Source organism: Phascolarctos cinereus, unplaced genomic scaffold (genome assembly GCF_003287225.1).
Source record: "Phascolarctos cinereus isolate Bilbo 61053 unplaced genomic scaffold, phaCin_HiC Scaffold_2;HRSCAF=192, whole genome shotgun sequence".
NCBI lineage: Eukaryota > Metazoa > Chordata > Mammalia > Diprotodontia > Phascolarctidae > Phascolarctos > Phascolarctos cinereus.
Window position 1 is genome coordinate 75000011 of NW_027555625.1, and position 8628 is coordinate 75008638.

At 38.4% G+C, this 8628-nt stretch overlaps 1 pseudogene; it reads left to right on the forward strand.

Moving 5' to 3' along the window:
* The first annotated feature begins 1626 nt into the window (after positions 1–1626).
* LOC110193268 (large ribosomal subunit protein eL38 pseudogene) lies at positions 1627–1966 on the forward strand (annotated as a pseudogene).
* The last annotated feature ends 6662 nt before the right edge of the window (positions 1967–8628 follow it).

An 8628-nucleotide genomic window follows, 5' to 3' on the forward strand; every position in this document is an offset into this window, starting at 1 on the left:
AGGACAGGATAGTTCTTCCAATGTAAAGAATGACTTTCAGGTGAATGCCTTTGCAAATTATGCAGAGCAGATAATTGCCTAATCTCCTGGTGAAGCTTCCGGACTTCAGAAATGGACTTACATAAGGAATCCTGCCTTGTAAAATTCTACAATGGACTTATGAGTAGGGACCTTACAATGACTTCCATTGTCTAAGGCCTTAAGGGGTAACTATAGTTGAGATTTTAAAAATCCCCACCTCTCAAAATTGTAGCAAGTGACAGCCTTGTGCTGAAAGCATCATTTTCTTTACCACCATTCATACATGAACCACACTCTCCTCATTTCCTTTTTTGACAGAATTCATGTATAGTAGATCAGGAAAATGCCATAGACATAATTTGCCTGGAATTCAACAAGGTAATTGATGATTTACCTTAAGATGTTGCTGTGAATAAAATGGAATAGGTGTAAATTGGATGATTATTCAGTTAGATGGATTCAAAGAAGGGTAAATAACTACATGTAAAAAGAAATCAATGATTAAAAGATCAATGCCAACCTGAATTAAGGTCTTTAATAATGGGCATCAGGGATCTGTTCTTGGTCCTGTACACTTCATTTTTTTCCCCAATTAATTGGATAAAAACATTGATGATATGATTATCAAATTTTTAGGTAACAGAAAGATAAAAAATATTCACATTTCATTGGATAACAGAATCAGGATCCAAAAAGATCATATTACATTATAAGTGAGATGTGATTAAGATGATAATTAAAATAGATACATATGAATATAAATATAAATACATACATTTTAATCATGAGATATATATTCCATTTTAATCATCATCTTTATAAATGTACATATATATGTATATATATATATATATATATATATCATGTATATATGCATATATGTATGTAAATTCTAGATTCCCATATGTAAGTGGAGAACAGAGGAGGCATGAATACACAATAGTCTATGTGAAAGGGAATACAGTGGTAGTGGAATGTAGGTCCAGTATGAGTCAACAGTGTAGTGTCACAGAACAAGATTGTCATTATGATCTTGGTATACATTAACTGTAACAATGAAGAGAGTGACAGAGATCATACTTCAACTCTATTCTGTTGCAGTCAGAACACATCTGAAGTTTAATGCTCAGTTTTATGTATCTTATTTTAGGAAAGGGCATGGATAAGCTATAATGTGTTCATAGAAGGAGGATTAAGATGCTGAAAGGATTTGAGATCATATCCTGGGTTTAAAAGAACTGGAGATGTTTAACCTGTAACAGAGCAGAAGGCATCATGGGGACCTGGTAGCAGACTTTGGTTATTTGAAGGCAGAAGTAGAAGTAATTTCAGTAGTTCAAAAGAAATATGAGATGCACAAATTTAGAGACATCTTCACTCCAAATGTTCATATGGATTATTTGTGCCTTACCTGTGGTAGAGCCTTCCAAGCTCATATTGGTCTGATCAGTCACAATTGGACACACTGCACCTGGACTCCATCTTAGTGATGTCATTTTGGTCCTCTTCAAGAATGAAGTGCAATGCTTTTCCATCTTCTTTGGCCCCTTGGCAGTTGCACAGCCTCTTGGGACACAGGCTGCGCCTCGTCCAGCCGCCGCTGTCATGTCCCAAAAAATCGAGGAAATAAAAGACTTCCTGCTGACAGTCAGATGAAAAGATGCCAAAGCTGTCAAGATCAAGAAAAACAAGGATAATGTGAAGTTTAAGGTTCTCTGCAGCAGTTACCTGTACACACTGGTCATCGCAGACAAAGAGAAGGCAGAGAAACTTAAACAGTCCCTGCCTCCTGGTTTGGCTGTGAAGGAGCTGAAGTGAAGGAGTCATTCAGTGTTCCACCTGCATTAAAATGGAGGGAAAAAAAGAAAAACAAAAAGAATGAAGGACAACAACCAACAAATAATGAGCAGAAGAGGTAGAGAGGCAGATTTTGCCTCAAAATTGGGAAGCCATCCTAAATTTCTGATCCTGTATTAGGCTGCCTCAGGAAGTAATGTGTATTCCATTAATGGAAATCTTTAAGTAGAGCCTAGCTCTCCATTTGTCTGGGAAGCTATGCCAAAGGCGTGGGCCAGACCACATGATCTCTGAAGTCTCTTCCAACTCTGAGTCACTGTTTCTAGGACTCTTTGCTGTCCTATCCCCTGACTTAGGAGATTAAACATGGGACTGTAAATATGGGATTGTAAAATAATTGGATGTTCTCAGAATCACATGTCAAATATGATTTTAGAACTTTAAACACCGAGGATGCTTAGTATTGAAATTCTGCTGCTCTAGCAAAAATTAAAAAAAAAAAAACGATGGACTTCCTTCTCATTCTGTTCTGGTACCGACAGATAAGTTATCAAAAGCATATTACCAACCGAGAAGATACTGAGATGGTATTTTTTTAAATGCATCAAAATAGATTAACTATACATCACCACTGAAATGTTCAGTTTTTTAGATGTGAATGATAAGGGCTTGTGTTGGCATGTGTACAGAATTCAGAGATCAACAAAAACATTTTCTTTCTTTTAAAAGGTGCTAGCAGAGAAACTGCATTTTAGCTACCCAAGCAGTTGTCATTGGGCCAAATCTGAATGCTGAGCCAAGTCAGCAGAATGTACTGTGTATGAACACAGTTTGCTCACTTATTGAAAGTGGATTGCATTTCCAACATGCCGCAGGCCCTTCACCAAAAGAGGTCGTTTCTTCGCTACATTTTCTAGAGGGAGCAGATCCTATGTCTTTTTCATCTTAAGTTTTGTCAGCCAATTTTCTCAAACATGCTGTCTTTCAGGGATAGCTTGTGAGCAACATTTGGACAGAAATGTAACTAGTACAGGGAGGCACCACAGAGTACCAGCATTTCCCTTCATCTGTGACCTGTATACCTTTGCATTCTTTTACAGTTGTCTGGAGGTACAAGGTGTAACCCCTTCCAGAGTCCTGTTATCCTATCATCTCATTCCAGGAAATGCCTTTCTTCTAGGGCAAGGGCTTGGATTCTACTTCCTTCAAATGAATTTGCCTCAGGCTATCTGACTCAGAAGCAGAGGCATTACAATTAGTAGAAGCCTCATTCATTCATTCATTTACTTGTTTTTTCATTTACTTATTCATTCATTTATTTGCTTATTTATTAATTTTGTTTGTATATCCATTCCTTCATTCAAGTTATTTATTTACTTGTCTCTTTACTTATGATTTTCAAAATCTTAATCATAGGCAATTGTAAGCTATTTATTAATTAGAGGTCAGGCCAGACATCATTTCTTCTTGCTGTTTAAATGACAAAGAAAAGAATTATGAGAAGAAACATTTTTCCCCATTAAGAAAGGGGTCATGTCCATCTATCAGACAGGGTTTCAAAAACTAGCATCCATGGACAGGAGATTAGAAGCTGCATTGTAGTTCTGCCATTAAAACACTCAGGTGATTGTGGACTGAAGGGTAAAGGAAGTTATTGTGCAGAAAATTCAATGCCCTGAGAGTCAGGAGACCATGGTTGTAGTTTCTACTCTACCAGAAACTATGACCTTAGGCAACCACTTAAATTCTCTAAATTTTGGTTTCCCTATTTGGTCTTAAACAGCTGAAGGTAGTATTTGGCAGCTGACTTTATACAGTAATAACAGACAGGATGTAACACATACATGCTAAAACTTCTATTCCTATTATGGTAACTGTGGGGCAGGGGATGGGGAGGTGGTAACAACTTGGAAGCTCCAGAGAAATCTATGGTTTACAAGGACAGGGTTTGAGACCTGGCCTTAGGAGAAGCCTCTCTATGCCTACCCTCATCAGGGAGCACTATGGAAAGGGGGGTTGGGGGTCCTTATTTTCATTATCCTTTCCTCAAAATGAGTTAGAGGTAGCATTTTGTTTGAAAAAAAATAAAAGATCACTGGCACTAAAATCAGGAGAGGCCTGAGTTTCAGTTTTAGCTCTGCCACTTAGCTAGCTGTGTTGATTGTGGACAGGATTCAACCTTTCTGAGCCTCAATTTGCTCAACTGTCAAAATGCAGTAATTATACTTGTTCTAGGGTAGCAAGGTGGTGCAGTGGATAAAGTGCCCAGTCTGGAGTCAGAAATAGTCTTCTTCCTGAGTTCAAATATGACCTCAAGATACCTACTAGCTGTGCGACCTTGGTAACCCACTTAATCCTTTTTGCTTCAGTTCTTCATTTGTAAACTGAGCCAGAGAAGGAAATGGCAAACCACTTCAGTATCTTTGCCAAGAGCCATGAAAAGTTGGACCTGACTAAAACAACAGAATAACAACAAAATACTTGTTCTACTTACAATAGGATTATGAATTTGGAGCTAGAAGGGGCCTCAGAGGTTACATAGAACAACTTCCTCATTTCATGCAAAAGGAAACAGAGGCTCAGATTGATTTAAAGGCTTACCTAAGGCTGCACAGGGAGTAAGAGGTAGGATTTGAACTGAGATCCTTTAACTGAACTTCCTTTGCTCCTTTTACTGCATCATGCCTTCTTTGTCCTCCTTTCTAAAGAACATGGCCTTCAAATCCTTGCACCTGGAACTCAGAGTACTAGCATTGGAGCACTAATGAGCATCAGAGTTCATCTCCATAAAGCCTCTTTGTCAGTTGGTCTGGGATTATACTTACTGTTTATCCTATTGTTTCTTTGGGAAAATGCATTCTGGCTTCCAAACAAACAATTTAAAAACTCATTTTTGGAATACCATTTATTTGTAAAGGGGAGGGGGAAGGAAGGGAGGAATAGGAATTTATTAAGCTCCTACCATGTGGTAGGCACTGTGCTAAGTGCTTCAAAAATATTATCTCACTTGATCCTCACAATAAGCCTGGGAGGTAAGTGCTATTATGATCCCCATCTTACAGCTGAGGAGCCTGAGGTAGACAGAGGTTAAGTGACTTGCCGAGGGTCACACAGTAGTAAGTGCCTGAGGCTGGATGTGAATTCACTTCTTCCTGACTACGGCCCCAGGGACTATTTGGGGTGATAATTTCAATCAATCAACAAACATTTTTTTTAAGTGTATGGGGGGGGAACTGGTACTCTGATATGTGCTGAGAGGAAAAGTTTCTGTCTTGAAAGAATTAACACTTTGTCCATAGATATATACCAAGTAGATAAAAGATAGATAACGGGGGATGAGGGGACTATTTAACTGAAGGAGACCAATAATCTAAACCTGCCTGTCCCACTTCCCAGCCTTTGCACAGTCTCTTTTGGTTTGCTTTGCCTGAACTATGATCTTTCCCCTTCATAATGGCTGATCCTATCTCTCAGCCTGGTTCATAGAAGCAAAAGATAAAAAGGGACGAAGAGAAAACAACCCAGAAATTCCCAGTGCCAATTATGAGGAATTTCATAGCATTATGCCTGTTATGATCTCAACTTTGTTACTTGGTAGCTACATGACTCTAGGCAAATCAGTCCATTTATTCAGTCAACAAACATTTCTTAAGCAACTACTGAATACTAAATTCTAAGGATAACAAAGAAAAGCAAAAACAATTTCTATCCCCAAAGAGCTCACAAGCTAAAGGGGGGAAACACAGAAATAATGATATGCAAATAAGACAGATCTGTGATTAATCGGAAATCAAAAAACAAAGGCTTGGGTATTAAGGGCAATCACAAAAGATTTCTTATCAAGATGGGATTTAGCCAAGGAAACCTAGAGTCAGAGACAAAGAGAGAGAATATTCCAGGCCTGGGAAACAGTGAAATTCATAATCTAGAGATGGATGGAGAGTCTTGTAAGGAAGAGGGAGGGAGGCCATGGTCAATGGATCCCTGAGCACATGGTAGAGAGTAAGTTTTAAGAAACCTGAAACAGTAGAAATGGACAAGGTATTGATTGAAGTAATTCAATTTTCCTCCTTAGTAAAATTCATTTCAATTCAACAAGAATTTATTGACCACATACGTTACAATCTGCAAGGCAATGTTCTAGATGAGGGGTGGAGAACCTGTGTCCTCAAGGCAACATGTAGCCCTCTAGGTCCTCAAGTGTGGCCCTTTGAGTGAATCCAAACTGTGAATTTGAATTCAATTTGGATTCAGTCAAAGGGCTATACTTGAGGACCTAGAGGACCACATGTGGCTTTGAGAACATAGGTTCCTCACTCCTGTCTAGACATTAGATATACCAAGACAAAAACTAAATAGCCTTTTCTCCCTAGAAGTTTTCAATCTACTGAAAAGACATTAAAGGGGATAGGACAAGGTCAACCTAAGATCCCTTCAAGTTTAAATCTATTATCAATGATTTAAAAAAAAATCTTTTCTGATCACTAGATACAGAAGTTAGAGTTTTAGCAAAGGCTCAAAAATGATTGAGTTGGAGTGAAAAGAGGAAAAGTTGGAAAACCAAAACACATTTTGATAGTATCATAACCTCAACTGATAGCAAACACTGAACTCTGGTCAGCCAAATTCTATTCTTTCTTTATAACATTTTTATCATGGAGTATATATGGATTTTCTTTTTTCAAAGATAGTTACTTTATTTTTGAAATGGACTTTGGAATCTAAGGCTAGACTATAACAAGGACATATAGCAATTCAAATCCCCTATGCACTCCCTGGGCCTCATTTTGTTGTGGTATCTGGATTTAGTCACAGAAAGCTAGCAAAAATTCCATCAAATAAAAACTTTCCCTTTCCATGGGAAAAAAAAGGTGGCTGGTTATTGCCTATTGGAGTATAAAAGAGGGATAACTGGGCTTTCTATTAGAGCCACCAAAACAGCTTTCACAGGTGACAGTAAATTTTGTTCCTGCTGTGCAGACATTTTAAACTAAGTGAGGATTTCAATGGCTCAGTCTCTGAAGAGGCTGAAATTTCAGCAGCCTCAGATGACAATGAAAGACCAATTGTAAAGGACATTAAAACGGAAGCCACTTGGAAAGAGTGGCACATACGAATCAATAAACATTAATATGTCTTGCTTCTCCTGGACTGTGCAGCTGGTTTGCAAAACTGGAATGAGGAAGGTTGCAAAAATTCACTGCTTCTGCTAAATCTCAGCATCAATACAGCTCTAACAGCACAATGTGGCTGTCATCAGAGTAAAGAGCAATGTCACATCTGTGGGTGTCCTTTCATTCAATAAGCATTTATTAATCACTTACTGAGTGATAAACACAGTGCTCTGGGCTGGAGATAAAAGGCAAATGGAAAAAATAGCTCTTTTTTCTGAAGGAGTTAATAGCTGACTAAGGTGGGCAGTGCGTAAACAGATGAGAAAATGAAATAATTTGAGGAGGGAAAAATACAACTAGAAGAAACAGGGAAGGAAGGATTATCTTGGCTAAATCTTGAAGGAAGCTAAGAATTCTAAAAGGCAGAAGTGAAGAGGGAGGGCATTTCAAGTATGAGGCAAAGTCTTGAAAGAAAGATATAGATTGTCACATTCAGGGATTGATGGGTAGAACAGCATGGATGGAATCTGGAAAGTGTGAGGAAAGGTGGGTCTGTCAAAAACATTTATTAAATACCTACTATGTGCCATGCACTGGGGATATAAAAAGAATCAAAAAACAATTCCTGTCCACAAACTGTGTGGAGAATGAGTTTGAGAAGGAGTGGAAGCAGGCATACTAATGAGATTGTAAGAAAAAGGATTTTATGTATATCATTGATTAATATGATCAGTGTGAAGTCATGATGAAGTTTTAAGTGTGTAAAATAGATGATACACCCTATGATATTTTTATGAAATTTGATTGAGACAAGAAAGGAACAGTTGATTGGCTAACCAAATACACTAACAGGGTCTCTTTGTTGTTCAGGCATGTCTGATTCTTTATGACCTCATAAGGGTTGGGCTTTTTTTTTGGTTTGTTTTTTGACAAAGATAATGGAGTGGTTTGCCCTTTCCTCTTCTAGTGAATTAAAGCAAACAGAGGTTAAGTGACTTGCCCAGGATCACACAGCTAGTAAGTGTCTGAGTCTGAATTTGAACCGGGAGATCTCTCTGACTCCAGGTCCTGACTGTCGTTCATCTTTCTTTCTCAAACAGGACCAATGACATCATGAGGGTGATGTCTTGACTTGTACATGAAGTGGATTTAAGTGAGTTAGAACTGTGCAAAGTTATCAGCCTGCTGAGCCATCTAGTCATCTTCAACAGGCTCTTTAAGGGCTTTAAATTGCTGGAAAACAATTAGCAGTTATTCTGTGCTGTGGTAGTCCACTGCTTTGGTGGAGTACTCCATGATAGAAAATTAAAAATTCCAGAGTTGCAGTCAAGCTTCTTAGAGAGAATTACTCAGGTAGAGGAGAAAGTGTCTATCTATCTATCTATCTATCTATCTATCTATCTATCCATCCTCTCTCCTTTCTCCCCTCCACCAACTATGTCATCAGAGACACTTAACCAGTGTGAAACAACATATCTACCCTAGATCAGAGTGATACATGGAGTACTACGAGATATAAAAAGACTTAAGGAGACAGCCAGCTGCAGCCCACAGAGCACCAGGCATTGTGAGTTAGGCCTTTCTCTTACATGTGTCCTACGAATGTGCCTCACTACCATTTTATTCTATGGGAGCCTATTTTTCTGATATACCTCTGTACTTGTCAGAGAGTATGACCCAGGCCTTTTTTTGTTTT